The sequence below is a fragment of the Zonotrichia albicollis genome, chromosome 6, assembly GCF_047830755.1.
Source record: "Zonotrichia albicollis isolate bZonAlb1 chromosome 6, bZonAlb1.hap1, whole genome shotgun sequence".
In the NCBI taxonomy this organism is placed as follows: Eukaryota; Metazoa; Chordata; class Aves; order Passeriformes; family Passerellidae; genus Zonotrichia; species Zonotrichia albicollis.
The window spans coordinates 44,509,580-44,531,079 of NC_133824.1; the positions used below are offsets into that span (position 1 = coordinate 44,509,580).

Here is a 21,500-nt window from a genome sequence, read left to right on the forward strand (position 1 = left end):
AGAAAAGTTTTTAAAAACCAGAATTAGTTTACAAAATCAGAGGAATAAAATATGGTCAGTATAATCACAACACAGCCATTCCATAAAGGAAATATTTCCTGGTGCCTTGGCCTCATGTCAATGGCCCCATCTTGTGTCCCAGTTATTTTTAAAGCTGACTTTACACAGTAAATAGGGATGGAGGTGGGGAAGAGAAAGAGGAAAAAAAAAAACCCCATTAGGCTCCTCTTAGGAAAATAAGACTTAATTAAAAAGTCTGCCATTGCTTTGCACTTAATTAGGACTAACACAGCTGTTAATAAGCTTCTGATTGATAGTAAACTTGATGTCTGCACAGAAAACTACTTACTTGGTTCAAAGAGGCTGATAGTTTCATACAGTAAAAAGATTCTGTTTTCTAATTGTGCATAATGTTAATATTTGAAACATCCTTAAGGGTGATTGTACCTATTAAAATTTCATATGTGAAATGAGAAATAAATGAATTGGTGTTGCATTTTTAAAGGATCAGATTACTGTTGATTAAAGCTTTGTCTACACTTGAAATTTCCCAGTAGAACAGCTCTACTGGTGGTTGTAATAATAGGAGAACAAGCAGAGATAGGCTGCCAGCGACTGCTATTAAAATTACAATGTCATCCAGACCTGATCTTTAATGGGTTATACAAGGCTGTGGTTATAATGGGACTGTAGCACTTAATACTGCCAACCTCGCTGCTGCTACTGGGGCTGAAATGGAAAAAAAAGGAAGAAAAAAACCAGTATAGACACAGTTGGGAAGTCAGTGTTTGTCGGCAGGGCTAAAGCACAGACTGGAGTGTTTATCCAGAATGCTTCCACAAAGACTCACCCTGCCTGAGAATTTAAATATCAAGCCATAATAAGTGAAGAGGAAGGTGAAGTAGAAGGACAGAGCAAGAGAGCAAAAGATGAGTAAAATAATTTGGAAGAAAAAAAAGGAAGCATTTGGGAATGGTAAACTTCATAGAAATAGCAGGGAAGAGAAACAGGCCTCTAGAGGAAAAAGAGAAATAAGAAAATCCCATGCAATCTACTTTTAATTTTTCAATAGCACTCCTCTATGTAACAAATACAGAGAAGAGACTAAAATAAGCTCTGAGGGTTGAAAGGGAAACACAGAGAAAAGCCACATCAAAAGGAGAAACAAGAAAGGGATTTGTGGAAGAAAAAAAGAAATCTTTTGACAAATGAAAAAAAAGTCAGCTGAGGAAATGAAGGTATTGAAAAGGAGTGGGAAAAAAGAGGATAAAGGGGAAAAGGGGGATAAGGAAGAAAAAGGAAAAATACATGGAGCTTACTCTAAGAGCTCTATGTTGTCTAATGAGGTTTAATGCTAGGAGTCACTGACAGAATAAAAGTTTCTTCTCAAGCATTTGGGAAGATGATGTTCTACTCTTCTGCAGCTCCTGCACAAGCTCAAGCATTTAGTACCTCCCAGCTGCTCCCATCCTGGCAAGGTCGCCTTTGAGACATTTCCAACCTGTGTGCTAATTTCTCATTCCTTTCTTGGCCTGACAAAAATCACCTCTGGGCAGGAGACAGGGCACAGCCATGGATCTGACAAGCTGCTGCCTGCTCTCCTGTGAGCCCCAGAGAGCTCCAGTGCCCCTCACCAAAGCAAGTTGATATGCCAGGAAAACACTGGGAATGCGCAAGTCTTACACAGGGTGATGCTGGGTGTACATCCAGTCTGGGGCAAGAAACATGAGGAGTTGTGGGAACAGAATTGTACTGAACCAAAACAGGACAGCATACAAAATAAACCCTGGAGTGTGGAGGAAATGAGAAGTCACAACAAGATCAAGTGAGATCAAGGTTAATTCTGTTCGGGAGCCAGTCACAAAAGCTGTGCTCTAAACCAAGATATCTTAAAATTGACAGAGATGGATAGGAGAATAGGCGAATTACACTTACTGTGTTCTGCTAGTGCTGTAAAAAGACATAACCCTTTGATGTGAAGCAGTGCATTTCCAAGCTCCCTTGGTTTGAGAGAGCAGGGGTGGTGCAAAACGTCAGCATGTCTGCTGGGATTCTGAACATTTCATCTCTCTTCCAGAAAAGTGCCCTTGACAACAGAATGGCAGCACTGTGCCCCAAGTTTGCTGCTGTGCAAGTGCAGTGATTGGGTAGGACTGTGAGGCCAGAGGTGCCCTCCAAGTGACTCTCAGTAAATGAAAGGAATGAGCAGTGTCACCTGCCAGCTGACAAGGTAGTTATCCAGGCCACACTCTGACCTACCATCTTGGTGTCATGAGGACCAGAAAGCAGCTGGGACTTTGTAAAGGGTTTGAAGCACATCAAATAAAAACAGTGTGACTATTAGAACTCATAAGTGAAGTTGACTTTGCTGCTGATTGGGTGCACAACAAAAAGAGAAAAAAAAAAAAAGGAGAACTTTGAGCTTAAAGTGAAAATCTTACTGAATTCTGTCCGGAAAATATAGAAATCTGTGGCTTAGACTCACTGCATCTTGTAGAACATACCTTTTATTCTCCTCAACAGGCTTGACTTTGTTCTGATCTGAAAAACAGAAACTAGATCAATTCTCCCAAAAGGTGCCTGATTACACATATAGCTATGTTCTACAGTGAGAATGACAGGGATACACTAGCCTTTCATTATTATATGATGTCAAAAAGCTCTTTCTTAGTTTACTGTAAATAAAACTTCTCTAAGTGTTCACATATGTACAGTAAAGATTTTGGCCCTGTAATAGAACTACTTCACAAGTAAATAAAATCAAGGCTGTAATGACTGTAAGAGGAATTTCAATATTAGTTTGGAGATTAGAAGGTATTTAGATAGGTGATATTTCCTTAAACTGATATTCTCAGCACAATCTCTTGAATAAGCAATAAAACAGATAGTACATATATTTAAGGAAATGTTTTCAACCAAAAGTGTGCAGAATTTGCTCACACCATGTGCCACAATGGCAGTTTACTGGCAAGACCTGTCCTTAGAGAGTGGCTTTTTCTTTAGAACAGTAAATCACATTGTAATTTACACTTACGTATAACAAACCTAAGCCAAATGGTAGCTCATCCTTTGAAAATGAAGATTAATTAACTTGTAAAGGCCATTACTCTAACACCTGTTTTATTTGGAGTTTAATCAACACACCAGAATTTCAGTAGCAAGAACCCTAGAATTCTATTGTGCTTTAAAGAACATCTCTTATTTGTGCAGTTTAATATAAGTTCTGCTCAAAAATAAGCAATTGAAAGCAACCTAAAATAGCAGTAACAAATTCCATAGACTGAAGCACTTGTGTTAAAATGCCTCAAGCAAATTTATAAGCAATTTCCTAGAATATTCTCTGAGTGTGAAGTATGCAGTTATCAGCAATCCTTATTGCAGATTCTGGCCTCATCACACAGAGGTCCCCCACTCCCAATGTTTGTAACAAAAGTAAAGAAAGTAAAAGCAAGTAAAATACAAAAAAATGGATTTGTGAAAGAAAATTGCCTACCTGGCATGGTGTCTATTAATGCAGAACAAATAAATTACATATATTTTAGACAATTCCATAATTTGTACTCTGACAAAAATACAATCAGTGGCTGTCCTCTTACAGGTTAGGAGTTCACACTGCTGTAAGATTTCCTTCAGTGCTAAAGGAAAGTTAAAGCTTTCTGATTAAAGGGTTCAGGGAGAAGTAAAGAGACAAAACACTTCAGGATATATTTGTCCATCTTTATATAGTTTGCTCATTTTGGCAGAAGTAATAGTTGTTTACTCTTGAGTTGTTCAAAGTCAATGGATGTCCTATGATTTCTGTCTGACTGTGAGTGAGACAGCAGACTTCAGGAGGCTTTTATTTCCCAGTTTCTGGGTGGAAGACACCAAGAATATGTCAGATTCTCCCTTCTTTCCTTGGAAATACTGATTCTGCTCTGAACTTTATGCAAGAGATACTGATCTAACTTTAGGGGAATGCAATTTAAAAAAAAATGAAGACTATAACATTATACACTAAACAGGTGGGAAGAATACAGACATGAATGAAGAATCATAACAGAGAACAATTACAAAATAATATTCTAATGTAATTCTACTGTAATATATATATAATAAAATATGCAAAACTAAGATCATGAAGAAATAAAAGAATTATAACAGATAACTTTAAATCTCTCCTACAGTACACAGACACAAGCTTCTTCTCTTTAAATTTTAAATCCAATCTTTGAGACAAGACTTTTTTTGCTTTAACAAATGTAAACGACCTTTTTCTTGATTTTAATCTTCACTAACTAGGTTTCTTAATCAAAATGACAGATATTACTTCATCACAACATTCAAAGACACTAGAAAATGGTATCTTCATATTATAAAAACAAGAGATGAAGACTTGTATCTTCATCTCTCACAAAAAAAAAATTATTCTTTGGGATCTCTGGTCTCTTTTGTGGTCAAAATTCAACCAAGACAAGATCAGTGGTCTCCATGGGATGAAGTTTAACTTTTTGCCATTAGATTTATCTCTTCTGAGAACAAGACAAAGCTAGCAAAACAGCTGAATATTCCTTGTTGCAGATCTTTAATTAATAAGAATCAGTGATTTAAGTAATAGTCATAATAATGATTTATACCTGCTGAGAAGATGAGACTTTTTCCTCAGTACAATGACAATTTCTTGACTTTCCAAAGTGTCATTCTCTGAACACTCCTGCTAACTCAAATAATATTCAGTGCTAAGAAGGAAAGCAGTCTGATATTTTTAAAGGTGAAAATCCCACTCCTAAATACACAATTAGAAACTCAAGTTTCTTAATGTCCTGGACACCTCCAATGAAAACACTGGTTCAAACAAGAGAGGGAAAAGAAATAAAAGAGTGCACTTAGGGAAAAGTAATCCGAAGCAGGTGTTCCTGATGTTCAGAATGATCCAACTGGCAGTTGGAGTCACCAGCCAGGAAAGGAATCTTGGAGTCACCACTTTGGTGAGAAGGTGGCTGAGGAGGGATATGACTGAGATTTTACTTAGTACTGAATGGGAGCTTTTTTGCCACATCCTGTACTCCTAGAAATAAGGGCCATCTGATGAACAGAGTGGGAGAGAATTTTGAAACAGAAAAGACAAAAATATTTATTTACTCATTAAACAGTGCATTTCTGGATCTTACAGCCATGGGCAGCTGCAGAGGCAGATGGCATCAGCATATTCAACAAGGAACCAGAGATATTCATTGACAACAGGGCCATGATGAATGCTAACAGGATTATGTTGGAATGTGTCTTCTCACAACCTTAAGGATAATTCTGAATACTGGGGTACTAAATGAAAGGAAATATACAGACTTGGTGTTACATGGGAGGAAATAGCCAGGCTTGAATACTCTCCCTAAACAGGATTTCCTGTCATCATTGTCAGAGAGAGCACTGACATAGATGATCTCACCCCATAAGTAATTTCTTGCTTTCTAGGCCTTTTTTCTATTTTGATATGACTTCCTACTTAAAAGAGCCATAACCATCTCTACTTCCTCAGGGACTGTTTCTGAGAAACAGTTCTTTTCAGTGCTTTTGGGAAAGGAATTTTAGCTCTTTCTGTAAAAACACAAAGAAAACCCAAAGAGTCAGAGGATGACCGAGATTTTCCACTATCCCTGTTTCTTCCTCTTTCCGTACCTATCCATGTTTCTTTAGGTTATGGAGCAAATAAACATGCCTAGAAAACACTCCTATTTTATTGAGCCTCATCCATAATGGATAGTGTAACAATCCATGGATTCTGAAGGAGCAATTATTTTTAAACTGATCAGACATCTGTCCTTCTAGATCACACTGAATGATCTAAAATAATTTTGGTTTTATTACCTTGGCTATTCAGTAAAGTTGGCAATAACATATCTGAAAGTTTGGAAAGAAAGGCAAGCACATGCTCTATGCAAAGTTTATACACAACTCTGAAAATTAGAGCTGTCTTGTTACTTATTTTTAAGAGATAATATTTGGCATTAATTTTATTAATCTTCTGCCACTCTTTGAGCACTTCACTAACAGCTGGGATATATTTTTCTAATATTAATTAACAAGATATAGTTACTAGGTAGTTTATCTAGACTGTACAGACTAGTAAACTGCAGGAAAAATAACTAGGAAAAATAGTTATTTTTCTGAGGTCACACAGTGGATCAAGCAGAGGAAAGAGGTCACAAATGAGACATTTTCTAAGGCTCTTCCATCCACCTCATTAAACTGACAATTCTCATTTCAAACTATTTGTATTCTTTTACATGAGGACTGGTATTTAGAAAGCATTTCTTTTGTTGGAAACAGAAAGCAAAGTCACTTATGTAGCAAATGACCAAGGCATAAACACTCCCAGCCATTAGAAAGGTGGGTTTGGATTGTTCAAAACAGCCTCATTTGCTGCACAAGCTGATTTACATCTGCAATTATGACAACTGTGGGCATGGCTGATGACACACATTTTAACTACCTCCTTTGCATGAACAATTATGTAGTTAAATGTGCAGCATGCAGTGAATTGCATCCACAAAATCAGAGGCTGAGATTAGGCCTTTTTAAAAGAGCTAGGCCTTACAAAGTGCCAGATAATTGTATGCCCCGTGAAAGAGAAGAGGGGCTTTATTTCATGACAGTTTTTAAGAAAATGGGGCCATTTAAGTTAATTATCTGTGTTGGCTCATTTGAACACCTGTTGGGTTTAATTCACCAGCACCTGGTGCCAACTCTGGGTAACAGGCCTGGGGGTCACTAATTGACAGATTATGTTGTTTACATTTCTTTTTTTTAAATTTCAACTTCTTTTTTTTCCTACTCAATTTTTAGTAAGCAAACTTCAGCAGGATTCAAGATAAAAATGCAGAGATAACCAGCTACTCTTGGAGAAGGCAATAAAGTATTTTTTCCATGAACACATGTAACATACAAAGGTTGAAGCCTGATGAGCATCCGTATTCTATCTGACTGACATATACACCAATTTTAAAACACCAAGGAGAAGGACTGGTTGAAGTGATCATTTGCAAGAATCATTCAATGCATTAGTCTGGAATATTTTAAATAGATATCTTAGGGGACAATAATTCAGTTATCAGTTCAGGGGGAAAAAATTAGCTAACACCAAGAGCAAGAAACAGAACTGGGAAATTCTTGATTTATGATAATTGTACTTTGAGAATACATTAATCATTCCACTGATTAAAATGCTGTAGAGGTAAACAGAAGAACCTGCAAATTAGTTATGATACTCAGGAAATGGGAGAAAATATGCCTGAAAATAATCAAAATCCCTCTGATACTATTAGAAAGTCAAGAGAGACAGAGAAAAGTCTTGATGCATAGAAAAGTCTTAGAGTCTAAAAGCAAGCCCAATGTAATTATGGAATTAAAAACAATAAATTGACTATGCTCCAAGCTGTCCAGAACTGCCAGGGTATAGAAGTACAAGTGCACAAAAAGATCCAAATCCAGAGAGCTGAGAAAATTTAAGATGGGGATGTGAGAGCTCTAAGCAGATTTCTTCTCAGAATTGTCAGGCATCCTTAGGGATCTCAGTACTTCATTGAGTCAAATTTTTCAAGTCCTCACATACTTTTGGAAACGTGTTTAAATAATTTGCAGAACAGATACACAGGCATTTTGCTGAACTGGATTTGCAATTTAGACACAAGAAGACCTGAGATTTAGGCATTTGGTTTCCTTGTAAAAATCAATCTGAAAAGAAACAAGAAATCTCACATGGTGTACACATAAGTTTTATATTTTAGGGTCTTGATTTTCCTCTTCAGTCAAGCATACTCACATACCTGTAAATTTCACCCAAAATCACAGCAATAATACAGAATTCTAAATCAGAACTCACAATCAATATGCTCAAAAGTTCTATTGATAGAAATAAAAATCAACACAGGAGAAGAAAAAACCTAAACCACCCCACTATCTGAAAGGAAACAGCATCTTCCATTAAACCACAGCTAAGAAAATGTCAAATTCTCAGGGTGAGAAGTGAACAAAATGAGGAGGAATATCATAGTTAAAATACATCACAATCCATACAATATATAGGTAGGAAATGGAATCGAGATTATTTTTTGAATGTAGCTTAAAATAATTGGAAATTCTAGTATCAAACCAAAGCATATGTATCCATAAAGATATTTATTGCAAAATTAGATTTACTCTATGTTTCACTAATATTATACTCATTGCATATGTAATGGTCTGTGCAGATAATGCAGAAATTCCATGGTAACACCGTCTTTGTGTTTCTAAGAAACTTAAAAATATTCTGCTATCCTGTCATCTATTTGGCTCTTACTTTTCAGCAGATGTAAGAAGTTAAACGTGTCTGGAAAAGTTTTAACTGGTACAGAGATCAGAATAATCAAAACTAGTAGCAGGACTGCATTAATTACTATTTATGGTAAATAATTAATCATCAACCCTTTGCATAGCCCCCGGCCAAAACTCTATATGGTCTCAAACTGAAAACACATAAACCTCCAGAGGTATCCACTAACTTGAACTGAGCTTGAGGTGATTTGTTTAGCTGCAAGAACACGGCAACTTTTAAATTAAAATTTTTATTGTTAAAGTATTGTTCTGGAATATAAAATTGCTGCACCTATGTTTGAAATGCCGGTTTTAATCATAGAGAATGACTTGTGACTTCATAAATTTTTGGTACAGATGGTAGGGATTTCCTGGTGGGAGACTGTGGTGCCAAATGCATTTTTCTCTTGTGCAGAAGCTCATGTGTCACATGGCTCCAAGGGGTTAATTTTTTTACACACAGAATTCTCTACATGATAATGCACTTTCATGTTCCCCATCTGGCTATTGTAAAGTCACAGAGGCTGTGAAGGCACAAGCTTGAAGTAGAAACTGGTGTCCTGATTTTCAATGGTTCTGAGCATCTGCACCTCCTGCTGAAGGAGGCAGCCACAGGTCTTCCATAACTCTGAAACTAAGGTTCTTATAGGATGATTTCAGGAGCATTTCTTCAATAATTTGGCATAGTGAGACTTTTCACTTAAGTGTCACTTGAAGTCCCCATTTCTTATTTTTATGCTCCTCTAAAAACCTAGAGTTCTCACTAGAAACAGAAAAACATTTAGGGCTGCAATATGTAATATATGTGAAAACCAGAATGCCAGTAAAGCAGCTGGGGGCTTTGGATGGAACGTAGAAGGAATGGAGCAGAAGACTCTCCTTCACCGCCTGCCTACTGGAGCTGAGGAGTAAATTTTTATAGGAGTGAGTTGGGTGCATGGTGCTTAGGTGCCATTTGGGGTTATACCATCAAAGTCCTTTTTGGTGCCTGGTGCAAGGCACAGAGGGGTGAGTAATAGAGAACACTGGGTGATCCCCTACTGGAAAGGCTGAAGCATGAAGCCAAAATCACTGTCTAAAGCACTGTCTCATCCAGAAAATTTTCCCTTAAGGAAGCAGTTAAAACTGTTAGAAGTAGATCAGCTGGAGGTACAAATGGCTTCAGTGTATTTCCAGAGCTCATTTCTGATGGTTTCTGGCCCAAGGATGTCTGTAGGCCTCAGAGTGCATTCCCTGGCATGAGGGAATTCTGTCATCAGCCTATGATGACCACACCTCAACATTTAGAAACCATTCAAACCTGATGAAAAAAATCTAAAATATAGTTCTGCTTTGAAACCAATGCTTAAAGTTGTTGCACATTTACTGTGGAAGTGTAAATGGAAACCAACCAAACAAATTTCAGTGCAAATGGAAACCAACCAATACAGTGTTGCATTTGTAGGTATTTGTAGGTAGATAAGATAGCCAGTCTACTACCTACTTCATAAAAGAAGAAAATTATTGCAAATTAAAATCTACTGTGTCTGAAATGTTGTGTTGTAAGGAGAGAAGGAATTGTTTACAATGAACTATAAGAAGGTCTTGTTACATGCAATGATGTTCATATGGAAATTATTCTCAAGCTCCATGAATGTACATGGTGAGAAGCCATGAAATCACATGGATGGCAGTTCTCCATATCTTCATTTTCATGAAGCAAAGACAGTGTGGTACTCATAGTAAGGCACAGCAGAGCTGGATGAAAATTGCCTCATTTTCCAGGCCATTGTAGAGTTACACATTTGGTTGTGGCTAATCTCCCACACATAAGAATGCAATGAGACATTGGGAAAAAAGCTTCCTGTTCAGCTCTACTCAATTAGCAGGAAGGAAGAAAGCTGCAGGCTAGTCCAGAATGGCTCTTTTGTAGAGGAAGTGCTCCATCTTGAATAGAGAGAGGAATTTATCCTCCCACATAGCAGAATACTTTGCAGTGATTCACAGGCATTGCTGTTTCTAAATGGTACAGAATCCAGCTAGAGAAGAAATTAGAGTTTGCTATCGTGGGTTATCTTTAAGTAGCAGTTATGTCCATTCCCTCTCCTTTAATTTCCAACTGCAAAATAGCACAAGTGTTCCATGAGACAGCTGAAAGTTCAGTATTCTCACAATGACAAGATCTGCAGCCCAACCAGCAAGCTGTGAGCTCCCAGCTTCTTTTTCAGCACTACATTTTACTTGCCTTCAGAATGGCCCTGTAGCTCAAAGTTCTTTTTTTTTTTTTTATTTTAATCAAAAAAGAAAGAAAAAAATGTTTTATCATTGAATTAATCAAACCTGACCCAAATCAATATTTCCATACTATGTCAAAACCTATGGGAAACCAGGTAAAGTTGGTTTGGGCAAGGAATACAGTGTAAAGATTCCCTTAGTTAACAGGTTTATCAGAAGCCCATGGGATACAAGCAAAACATGCTGATGGATTTGGGAGCTTTGGATCAGACCCCTAACAAGTGTTATGATGCTTACACAGCATTTGTTTAAATTTTCCAACCTACTGGATTCTACTGAGGCAATACAGCAACTTTACATACCATAAAAGTGAGAGGTACAATACAAGGGAAAGAAATTGCATCTCTTCAAAATTCAGCTATCCACTGGTTATCAAGCAATTAATTTCCTGTGATTTCATGAACAGCATCAACTTTCAGAAGTAGTTTCAAAACTCATTCTTCTGGGAATGAAAACCACAACGTTAAACCTCTCATTTCTACTAACAACAAGACACATTTTTAACTGAGTGCTTTAATACAGCAGAGACCTTTTTTCTTACAGTGCTATGAAATTCGTTCACAATATCATTTATGTCCATTTACTTTTAACATCAATTTTGCTTTTCAGAAAACATGTACTACTTAAAAGCTAAGAAAAATATCACAACTACTGTAATTGTGGAATTCATTGCAATGTAGTCAACACTTATTCTGTGAGAGCATTGTGTACTTACCAGCCTTGGTAACTATTTCCCAGACCAAATTTTTCAAAGCAGAGGTCTTCCCTTCTTATTATTTTAAAAGCTTTTCTTCCAAGCCTTCTATAAAAGGTACAAGAAAATTAGGGTCAGTGAATGAATACCTACTATATTTCACAAAAAACTGTGTATTATGGGATCACTCCAAAATCAAAAAGTTGGCAGGACTGGGAAAACTTCAGAGAACTTTACAAAATTAACTCAAGTTCTAAAAATATGTCTCTCAGAGAGATTTAAAGGAAAAAGGTTATGAGGTTAAGAGGTGATTTAATCTTTGTTGCTAGGTATCCACAGAGATAAAAGGTAATTGCTGTTGTATGGATTTTTTAAGCAGTAGCCAAAGGTTTACCAAGAGACAATTGAATTACCAGCTAGGAAATATGAAACTGAACTCACAGAGCATTTTACTCCCTAATTCACCCACCCAAATCCCTTGGCTAACTTGCTGCCACTGTGTGCAGTATTTCTATCTCAGAAATAAAGTTTACTGCACACACTGGGTACTTATTATTTCTTTCTATTCCACGTCCAAGTAATATCTTCCATCAAACAATTCAACAATTCTGTACTAACAACCACTACTTTGCAGTGATAAGAACCATCAGTAATTCATGGGCCAATGTTTTTAGGCTAGTGGGTTAATAACAGTCACAAGAACAGCCACACGACAAAACAGACCACTCTCAATTTGGGCACTGGAGTCCCAGTGAGCTGTCCTTCTAATAACAGTATTTAGCTCAAACAAATCATGGATGCATTACAAGAGTTAGTAGGTACTTTTATTCTGTAGGCTTTTATTCTGTAGATTTTTTATATAAGTCAAATTAGTCATATATAGTAGGCACTTGTATCCCTAAAGTCAACTGTACTGATGTTGAGAACTCAGCTCTAAATTCTTAAAATCTATGAAATATGTTCAATTCTCAGTCTAGGATGCTATTCTTCATAGAGTAAGAGTAAATTAAAGCAACTCTGTTTCACAGAAAAATGACAGAAGTCTAGAATATAATTTTGCTGTTCCAAAAGACATATTTTTCAGAACAAAAAATAAAGCAGAAATACTGGGAGAAACAAAGCATAATTTTCAATTCTTCACTCTTTGCCCTGCTATGTAGATGTATCTCCTTTACCTATGTAGTGTGACTGTTGACTTGTTCGGCCTCATGTTATTTATCAGTAGAAATATGGTAATAAAATGACATGTCAGAAAAATGTGAAAACCTACCATAAGTGTCTATATTAAGAGTACACATGTTCATAAAAATATACCTAAGCTGCATTCTTGTCTTCTATTTTCTGTTCTTTTGAGTTAAAATATTTGAATAAATGTGGTATCTGCATCTTCAATTTAATCTTTCTGTGTCATCTGAATCCTTTACACTGACTGTATTCTTAACGATGTGGAAACAATTAAATAAGAAAAGAGGAAACATGTATTAGACTAAGAACAAATGTATTCCTATAAAAAAAGAAGTTTCAATATCAGACACTTGGTATTGGGTTTCTGTGACTATGTACCAGCACGAGTATTAACCAGAAAGATCAACTTTAAATGATTATTAGAGAATATACTTTGAAAGTAAGTATTGATCTGTGTTTTAATAATCACATGGAATGGAAAACCATATCATGTGGTCTGCGTTTTCAATCAAAACTAACAAAGATTAAACTCCTGATAGATTTTACGTCATACTATCCATGCACAACTGACTTGCAAGAATTATGTAGCAAATACTTTTGAGAAACTAATACTCCTTTTTGTGACCTTTTAAAACAAACAAAAAAAACAAACAAAAAGAAGCTAACTTCATCAAATAAATTATTTGCAACAACTAATTTTTTTTGTTCTATTCCCAAAATGCAGAAGTCAGTACTGAAAAATGTAGTTGTCACATCCTGGTGAAGGATGCCTGTCACTTTATATCAAAGCAAAACACTGTGTTGTTTCATTCACATGGTTTTAATTTTTAGGGTAAAACATTTTTAATTTTTTAGGGTAGAATTAATATTTTGGTGCATTTTCCCCAAAACTTTTAATCTCAAAATATCTTTGACAAAAGTTGAGGTTTTCTTTTATCCTGCAGTTCTCCTTCCCAATCTCCCTCAGGACTTAAATCCACATGGAACTCAATTTAAGGAACAGAAAAGGGGCAGAATGCATTCATTTCAGGACATGATACCCTAAGTATTGGCTGGTGACAATGCCCATTATTCTGCTATGCACAGATAGGGCTAAATTCTCTCCAGGCAGTGACAGACAACAGATAACTTCAGCTGAAGAAATCAAGTTAAGTAGGTGAAACATATCACATGGCACCTTGAAAATCTGTGAAGAAATTTTCTGTGCCTTTAGAAAGGAGCAAGAATTACCACACTTTCTTAATAGGTTTCTTATTGCTGTAATGCAGGAAGTAATTTATTAGGCATCCCAGGTTTCTTCAGCTGCACAAAGGTTTTTGAGAACTACTGTGGGGGCCAGAACACACCTGGAAGAATGAGGAAGAAATCCAATAGTGCAGATGGCCCAGGAAAAAGAATCCCCTGACCCTTTCCTATTAGACAGCAGCACACAGGCCACACTCTGGCAGCGTGACAGACAGCAGGACTCTTGCTGCTCTAATCTTTCAATGTGCTGGCACACTTTTGTATTTTAATGGATTTTCTTTTTGCTGGTTACTATTGTGGATGCTTCTATGAGTATGTGTTAAGACAGAAATGAAATGGGAAGCATAGAGTACACCTTTGACTCCACATAAAAACCCACCAGGCTGGCCTTACCCCACTGTGCAGAGAAAACTCTGCATTAACAGAGTTCTAGAGTCACCTCAGGGCTTGTGTCCCCATCTAGGTGCAGACCCAGCCTGTGGTGGCAATAACAGCCCTGGCACCAAGATGGAATATTCCATTTGCATGGACAAGGGAGCCAGGGCAGCCAGGGATTTAGCAGGGAAGCACTGGCTGGAGCCAGGAAGGGTCAAAGTGGCACTGGTGGCAATAATGCCACTAACATTATCCTTAAGCCCATTAGAGGAGCACCAGGAGCATGATTCATTATTCAGGGTGGGAAGAAAAGCAATTTGCAAAGGCAGAATTAAAATCAGAAGATGATCTTATGGCTCTTGTATTACTGTTTTCAAATTAAGCAATAAAAAGGAATGTGAATTGCATTCTATTAATTTATACATGGTGTTTTCATTCTTGGGTAGTCAACACAACAAGGGGTGAATTAATGCTACTTTGTTCTGACACTGTTGTGATTACAAAATGCTAATTTTAAGAAATATTTATATTGCTAATTAAGGAAGAAGGTCAGAAGTTCTAAGCTCCAGCTGCAATCAACACAGTTCACTGCTCTGAATTTTACAAGTTCTGAGCTGTGAATTGTGCTGATTGCAGGCACAGCTCTGGATTCTTATTAGCCAGTCAAATCACCCCAGTTCTACCAAACATTTTGTAATATACTCCACTATGTTTTACAAATCCTAGTGCTATGAGGCAGACATTAATATCATTAAGTACAATAAAACTCAATCTGTATCAGCATAAATTGTGCACATGGACTTAGAAACAAAAAAAAAATGAATAAAAATAAAGGTAATAAAGCTATGAGCAGTTCATTGCACTGTCACAAGAAGAAGTGTGAGCTAATTGTACAGAAAAGAAGCTGAGGTACCAAAATAAAGTGAAAAGAAAAATCAAACTAAGAAAATCCAGAAAAGAGGAGGTTGTGAAACTGTGTTTGTATCCACATGTCCATGTACAAAGTCTTAGGTTGTAAAAGAGCCTAGATGTATGCAACAGAAGCAAAATAATCACAGAACAGAAATAATAACCAATGTAATCATGGTTGTGGTGCTCTAAAACATTGGCATCAAAGCATTATCGGTGGCAACTGAAAGAAGAAAAACACAATGTGGAGAGAAAAAGCATGTAAATGCACTATGACAGGAAAACATCCCTGAAAAAAATGTGACTTTTTGGTTGCATCATATGCACAGTAATGTACATCCTTTACAAGAACTCATTTTCAATTAGTGGAGTAGCTTTTCATATTTTTTAGCTAGTATAGGTGAGTTAAGATTTTTCAGAGAGGAATAATTACTTTGCAGCCAAGACAAATGTTCTAAAATATGAAAGACTTCAATGTAAATATCCATGTAGTCTTACAAATGTAAAGTTTCATTGCTTCCTCTTATACCAGCAAATAAACTTCCAAGACACACAGTTTACCTGTACAGGGAGACCTGGCAGCCCTAGAACATCTCAGTTCCAGAGTTACCATAGCCAGAGGTGGACAAGAAAAGCCTTTACCCTAATTGCACATTTTGTGCAATCCACGTCAGAATTTTACCAGTAATCTGTAAATTAACTACTCAGTCCTCATTTATAGAGCCACACAACAATGAAAAAGAGAGGCCTAAACTCTCAGTTTGATTATATGGTGTTTCACTGCAATATTCTGTTATTTCCGGACTATTTAGTGGTCCATAAATCAAATGCTCAGTTTTTAATACTGAACTCTATCTTTTACCTCATTTTGCATAGAAATTTTTATTGCTTACATGTGAGCAATTATAAAAGTTCACTCTTTTTGAAGATTTAGCACACAGGCTTATTTTTTATTTCAGTGCAAAATTGTAAGTACTTGTATTATAAATGGGTCTGTACATTTTATATTACTTTTACAAGCTACTTACAGCATGTACATAATGACACCTGTGCTCCAAATGTCACACTGTTGGCTGTAGTCACAGGCACTGATAACTTCATGGGCTGCCAACCAAGCAGAAAAAATAGTATTAATAATAGAAAAAAAAAACTTTTAAATGCTTAAACACAAAGCATGAAGAATGTGCTGATGTGGTATAATTTATTCCCATATGTAAAGAGAAACCAACAGCAGATGTTTAAATGAATAATGTACAGGCCTTAACAATTCATGCTGATGTGTCCTCACTTTTATAATTTAGCTGTTAAGGGGGTGCTGACATTGTGACATTAGCAGTGTGATTAAACTTAGTATTCTTCTTCTCCACAGTAAGTTATTAAAGCAGCATTCATAACACACTGACTTAAAGTACTATAAGGCATCCCATGAACTTGGTTTTCTGCCAGACATAAGGGTAGCACATAAGAACACAGAGGTTTTGCAAAACACAAAGTCTCTGTTTACTTGATCATATCAGATGATTAACAAAATCTGTGCCAAAATACTCTCAAATAAAAATTTTCAAACCTTCTATTTCAGTCCTAGATTAAAATTCACAAATTAGAACCTATTCACTACTCACTTTATATTATTTCAGTCCATGTCAGTAAGACCCTGTTTTGGGGTCATCTCAGTGAGATTTTATCTGCTGTATCATGGTAGATATGGTTGAGTTCACAGCAAGATCTATGGATTTTAATTCCAGAATCAAAAGAAGTGACATACTTAGTTCCAGTAAGGAACAAAATATAAGAACCTTCACACAATGGAAGGGGAGATCGACACAGTGAATATTTTACTTGGTGTATCCCACCAAATCAAAAAAGCCTGTTGAACTGTGATCTCAGATTTTGTCTTAGGTAGGCACCAAGCTTCAAATATCTAATTAATATGACAAGGATCTTGAAATTGTTAACTTAATAGTTTGATAAAACCACAAATGGTAAACATGATTTTAAAGGAAATTCCTTCCAATAATATCGTCAAACTGGCCAAACCTGCTGTAGGGACTAATTTTTAATCAATCATTTTGACAACTTTTTAAACTATCAGTAGTTCATGCTGTTAACATACTGGGAAAATTTACAAAATTATATACATTTATACACATCCTACACAAAATAAAATTACCGACTCAGGAAGTTAGTAATTTCCTGAAAATAAAGTTAATAGAAAAATCAAACGAAGAAAATCCAGAAAAGAGGAGGTTGTGGAACTGTGTCTGTATCCACACATCCATGTACAAAGTCTTAGGTTATAAAAGAACTCAGATGTATGCAACAAAAGTAAAACAATCACAGAACTGAAATAATAACCTTTTCTTTACTACTAAACCAGTCTGATCAAATTTTGAATTTCCATGAGTCTCACACAGAACAATGGAGGATACAAAAAATGAAATAAGGCCAAATGGAAAACATAAGCATAGAGGGGCAAAATCAGAAAGAAAAAATGAGAAGCAGCTAGGCAAGGGATGTAACTCAAAATGAAATCATCTACAAGAGTATGAGGAGTGGGAAGACAGTGAATAAAGACATTGGGGCTGTATTCAACCAAGAACGCAACTGATTGATGATGCTTAGAAGGCAAATGTATTTAATGTCTTCTTGCATCAATTTTAACCAAAATGTCAAGTGCAAGCAGTGGATAGTCCAATCAATATCAATGACAAAGGGGCAAGACCTCAGTCTTTTACAGAGCACAGAAAGGTTAGCGTGTACTTGAGTTGGAAATTTTAAAATCAGCCATAACCGATAAAATTCATTCTGGAGTACTTTAAAAGTGACAAAACTTTTCAGAGCTATTAGCTCTTCAAGAACCATTAGTGGAAGGCAAATAAAATACTTGAAAACTGTATTTTCAGGTATCTATCTGTAAGAGAGTAAAAAAGCTGGCATCAAAGAATTATAGAAGTATGCCATTAACTCCCAGGAAAATACTGGAATTAAAAGGCACCTAGAAGAGAACAAAGAGGTGAGTAACAGATATTATGAACCTGTCAGGAGCAAATATCCATGAGCACAGGCCGACAGGCTTTGGGTTTACAAGAGGAACATAAAATGTCACACATTTCTATTTTAGTAAGGATTTTGATACTGTTTCCATTAAATTATTTTGCAATCCAAATTATTGTGTTTCATGTAATAATTTAATACATTAAAATATCACAGGAGCAATGCACAGGTCCAAAAAAAATGCTTCTCAGAAAAGAAGTGTAACTTGTTAGTTGTCAAAGTGGGAGGCTGTGTCAAGGCATGTTTTGCAATTGTCTGTCCTCTTTAAGGAATAAGAGACCGAGTGAAATAACAGATTGCTGGCAATAGGAGGATGCCTACCTGTTCTTGATATCTGTGCTGGATGGGGGAGGAAATAATAGTCTGAAAATGTGAATTGCAGTTGCACCCTTTTCCTTTTCCCATGCACAGGATTCCACCAACTCCCTTAGGTCAGCAAGAGCAATTACGTGGCTGCAGGTGAGTTAACTGAAACTTTATAATGAAAAAAGTGATTAGATCATGGCCTGCAGGTATAAGTTTAAGCTGATTGTCAAATTGAAGGTTCAGGGCAGACAGCAGGAAAAATTTCTAGGAGGATAATGAAGCATCAGTATAGAGTGGCTGGGAAGATTATGGAGTCTCCATTACTGGAGGTCTTTAAGTACACTTTGCACAAATATTCATCAGAAATTACCTCAGTACAGCTGCTTCTTCCTTTGGACAGAGAAATAAATCAAACAACTCAAGGCCCCTTGCAGTGGTGAGACTATGTTTCTGTCATGATTGGTAAATTGGAAACTATCCTGTACAGCCCCCTCACTTAAAGAATATATAATGCTACTAGTATTTAATAAATCAGAATGTTGGAAGTACTAATTATCTTCCCTATAAAAGGATTTCTTTTTTGCTTCCATTTGTAATGAGCAAGCTGTGAAATTTGCTGGTATAAACTGTTGAGGAAACAACTGCACAGAATTTTAAAAATGAATGCTATGTTGAATAAGGAGTGAAGTATGTTATAGCATGCAGTATAAATCAGAAAAGGTTACAAATCTTTATGTTATGGACTGCAAAGTTTTCATTGTCTAAACAGACAAGGGAAAAGCCCTGAAAGGCATGTAAATTGGGCAGGCTACATCATCATTACCTGCTTTTGTGGTGTTGGGGGTTTTTCAACTTTCATTTCACCATCAAATATGAATCAGTCCCATACTCTGGGGTAGTCACATTTTTGGGATAGAAATTGTCTAAAAAATTGGTTATTGTTTATTCCCACTGTTTAGCTGGAGATTCTTATATTTTTCTTCAGCATGTCAGAAGTCACGAATTAGCTCTAAGTCACCAGAGAGAGATTACCACCAGAGTGATACAGAGTTAAAAGAAGTCTTAACCAAAAAGGTACTACTTGTCAATTGTCCAGGAAGAGGATATTTCAAAAGGTGAGAAAAAATGCTATTTTTTAAAAAACAAGATAGGGTTTTATCTTGTTTGTAAAGCCTTATTCAAGTGTAATACATGGAGAAGTCAAATTCTTCAGCATACTTTTATATGTTATACTTTTCATATCAAAGTCCATGAGACAATACATACATATATCTGAAGACATCAGTGAGTTCAGGAAGAAATGTCCTGATACTGAGAGGTGGCTGGAAAAAGAAGGTATTTCTGTACATATTAACAAAATTTCATCTCAGCCCCATGCCAGTATGCACCTGTGCCATGTACTAGTGGGCTGTATGGAAGAACCTCTTTCACAGGAGCAAGCCATGTCTGGATTTGTCCCATCTTTCTGTCTGCATATCCTGCCCAAAACCAGATCATAAAAATCCAGGAAGACTCTCACAGCCAAAAATAGGAGGGTGTGAACCTTAGCCTGACATGTAACATTAGCTGTCTCAAGCCTGAAAGTCTAAAGTACTTAAATGTTGGTTTTAGTTGGGGTTTTTTTTAATCTCACGTTATGTGATGGACCTTTCCTTTCCTGTAGTCACTTTAATTGCTGCTGGCCACACCAGCTTTGGGACTTGGTTCTGTGTTTTCCACTTCTCCCATTAAAGTCACTCAGGAGTTATTCTCCTCTAAAATGAGAGGAACAAGCAAAGTGAGGAAAGATCTGACATCATTCACAGGATGGAACATAGAAAAGGTACTTGCACCTTGCAGGAGAGATGACAGAGTGTGCTAGTTGCTGTTCCAAATGGGTACATAAAGCAAGGCCATGAAAAAGAACAGCTGGCCATGGTGGTTGCTATTGATGGAAAAGGTGAGTTGACTGAAAGGATGGAAAACCTGTGGAAAAGACAGAAATTTATCAATGCCTTACCTACCTTCTTTCAGAAAGAAAGGCACACACTGCCCCAAACTGAAGGGTACAGAGAAATACACAAGGATGTTTCTTAAAATGACCATGAGATTATATAAAAATACACAGATCTAAGAAACAAAAAACAGTTTTGCAGTCTGGATTTATCCATTATAAATTACTGAGTTGTCCACTTCAGTGTCTAAAATGCTTCTCCATCCTGGAGTCTTCTATCCCAGACAGTAAATTTCTGATCCAACAATTCAGTTGTACAAGATGATGTCTACATTTCAACACTAACTACTACTAAAATAGGAAATTAGTGATGCACAATTAACTCATGACCTATAAAACATCAAAGACTATTTTCTTCAATACAAAAGAATATGTAAGCATATGGAACAATGTGTTTAGATAGCAAATACTTATTAATATCAAAAGAATCCCATAATATACTTGTATTTCAATCAAGACATGGTTTAAATATCTTTTTTTCTGTATTACTAACAGATTTACTCTAAATTGAAAACATTCCTAATTTAAATATTAATTACATCTCACAGCATCTGCTGGCTTCCTGTAACTAATGGCTTGGGACTATGCAAATGTAGATCTGCATGAACAAGGTATGGTTACTTAAAGGATTTTTTTTTAATTGACCAAGAAGTGTGCTTACCATTTAAAAAAATACTCTTTTCAACTCTTTTCAGTGGCTCTTAGCTTCCAAATGATTTTTTTCCATAATAACACCATTTAGTAACTCATTTCAAAACCTACTAATAGGTATCAAAGTCAGGTCTCCCAGTAATACCTGGATATTAAAAATGGTTCTTGAAGCTGAACTGCTACAATTTTCATCTTACCTTTATGTTTAATTCCACTTAATTTACTTCATTGATGTCACTGCTTTTAACAAAAATGTTTTCCACTTTTAGATCTCTGCAAAAAATCCCTGCCAAGAGAGAGTAAGAAATAAAATACTATCAGTTACAGTGAATATATTCTGACAGAAACATTTTAGAGTCTTTTGATTAATTCCTATGAGCAATTCCCATGCATTTTATTCTAAACTAGTGAAAGGCTAACAAAAACGATCTTCCTCACTTCTTCCAGAATGTCATATAAGAATTTCAAATTTTGAAATATCATTCC

The 21,500-nt window shown here is 36.2% G+C and overlaps 1 long non-coding RNA gene across 1 annotated transcript in view; it reads right to left on the reverse strand.

The window, feature by feature from the left end:
* The window catches only part of LOC113459224 (uncharacterized), a 310,290-nt gene that overhangs the window by 261,388 nt on the left and 27,402 nt on the right, over nucleotides 1–21,500 (reverse strand). The window contains exons 11-16 of the long non-coding RNA XR_012580874.1: nucleotides 21,212–21,300; nucleotides 20,201–20,335; nucleotides 18,386–18,403; nucleotides 16,039–16,114; nucleotides 11,318–11,404; nucleotides 2,505–2,541 (exon numbers count right to left, since the gene is read on the reverse strand). This is a non-coding gene — a long non-coding RNA (uncharacterized LOC113459224). The remainder of the gene's footprint in view (nucleotides 1–2,504; nucleotides 2,542–11,317; nucleotides 11,405–16,038; nucleotides 16,115–18,385; nucleotides 18,404–20,200; nucleotides 20,336–21,211; nucleotides 21,301–21,500) is intronic.